Consider the following 2,297-nt stretch of genomic DNA (forward strand, 5'->3'; position numbering starts at 1 on the left):
TCTGTCTTTCACCAAACGTCTCTGACTTCAGAAGTAAAGAAAAACAGACAATAAAAAAAAACAGGCTGAAAAAAGACGACAAAAAGCAGTTTCATCAACTCGTTACTATGAGAGTTGAGCTGAAATGTCTGATGATGATGATGATGATGATGAAAAGACATCTGAAGCTGTTTGTCCTTTTTTCTCTTGTTGCTTCTGCTGTGTGAGTCATTCAATACATGAAAGGACAGGAAGTGGTCTGATCTGTTGACAGGAAACAATTTAATACTCACACTATTCACCTGCATTACTATGAAAGTGATGAAAAAAACTGCTGCATGTACACAGTTTAATATTTCTGATTAACCTAATAATGGAGTTTTGACTGTTCCTTCTTTCCTTCCTTCCTTCCTTCCTTCCGTCTGTCCTCCCTCCTTCTCTCTTTCTTTCCTCTTTTCCTTCCTTCCTCCTTTCCTTAATTCTTCCTTCCCTCCTTCCTTCCTCCTTCCTTTCCTTCCTTCTTCCTTCCTTCTTCCCTCCTTTCCTTCCTTCTTCCTTCCCTCCTTCCTTCCCTCCTTCCTCCCTCCTTTCCTTCCTTCTTCATCCTTGCCTCTTTCCCTCCTTCCTCCCTCCTTTCCTTCCTTCCTCCCTCCTTTCCTTCCTTCTTCCTTCCTTCCTTCCTTCCTCCCTCCTTCCTTCCTTCCTTCCTTCCTCCCTCCTTTCCTTCCTTCTTTGTTCCTTCCTCCCTCCTCCCTTCCTTCCTTCCTTCCTTCTTCCTTCCCTCCTTCTTTCCTTCCTCCCCCCACCCCCACCCCTCCTTCCTTCCTTGACTTGAGGGCAACAGGAGGGTTAATTACACAGTATTTGAGCACATGTATTGAGGTACAGTTGTCCAGTTGAATTTGCAGCAGGCTGGTTTGACCATTGTGTGTTTGATGTGAGCCATCTGCTGGTGAGATGGAAGCACTGCAGCACATTTATCTCAGTTGGGGATGTTTGTCACATTCTCTTCGGGGTTGGTTGTCACATGTTGGTATTTACACATATATGGTGTCATATATCTAGTTCTTTCTTTCTTTTAAGATAACAAAATGACCAAGAACTTTATCAGGAAGACAAACAAGGGTCAGACTCCTCCAGATGTGAAGCTCAGAGCAGTCAGAGAGGTGAAAATTAACAATATTGTCATATAAGGACAAAACAGGCACTTAGTGGAATGATTTTTCCTGTTAAAGTTCTCTTGGTGCATGCATGTAGTAGGTTGTTGTATTTCTATTAAACTAAACATTTTAAATATATTTTTAAGACTGTATACATTTTTTATTTTTCCTGATTAAAATAACACAGGGACTACCAACCTCCATGATGTCTTACTACCAACCTCCATGGTGTCTTACTACCAACCTCCATGATGTCTTACTACCAACCTCCATGGTGTCTTACTACCAACCTCCATGATGTCTTACTACCAACCTCCATGGTGTCTTACTACCAACCTCCATGATGTCTTACTACCAACCTCCATGATGTCTTACTACCAACCCCATAGTGTGTGACAACCATCCCCATCGTGGGGTTGTTTGTAACAAGTGCACAAGACATATTTGACGGCTCATATCTTTTAAACAGAATCAGCTGAAGGAGGGTCAGACCTCTCTATTCCTACCTGACACTTTAGACTTTCATTACAAATTAAAAGGGAATTTATTCAGTTTATGGTTTATGCGGAATTCAAAGGAAAGTAAAAAGTGTAACTACCAACCCCGTTCTCCCTTAAAGAAGGAAAGAATGAGGGAAGCAGGGAAGGGGGAAAATTAAGATTAATAGGAGAAGAAAACAAAAGGTTTGGTTTCGTTTCTGGCTTTGGTTTCGTTTCTGGCTTTGGTTTCGTTTCTGTACTTGGTTATGTTTTGTGTGTCTGGTTTTGGTTATGTTTTCTGTGTCTGGCTTTGGTTATGTTTTCTGTGTCTGGCTTTGGTTATGTTTTGTGTGTCTGGGTTTGGTTATGTTTTGTGGGTTAGTTTTGTTCTGTATTTTGTTATGCCTCTATGATTTGCAGTGTGCTTTCTCACAATGGTTTTTCTGATTGCATGGGTTGTCAAATTGCTGAGTATGTTCTCTTTATTACTTTGGTCTATTTGCATCTATTTTGTTTGTTTTGTTTTTTTTCATATATGCAGTAGAACCCAATAACACCTGTAAACACACTTGTGTAAAAAAAAGTTCCCCTTTAATTAGGAAACCCTGCAGACTTTGTGTTAAGACTCAGGAGAAACAAACTAACATGGAAGGACTGAGAAGGTAAATACACCATGTTG

Source organism: Scomber scombrus, chromosome 2 (assembly GCF_963691925.1).
Source record: "Scomber scombrus chromosome 2, fScoSco1.1, whole genome shotgun sequence".
Lineage (NCBI taxonomy): Eukaryota > Metazoa > Chordata > Actinopteri > Scombriformes > Scombridae > Scomber > Scomber scombrus.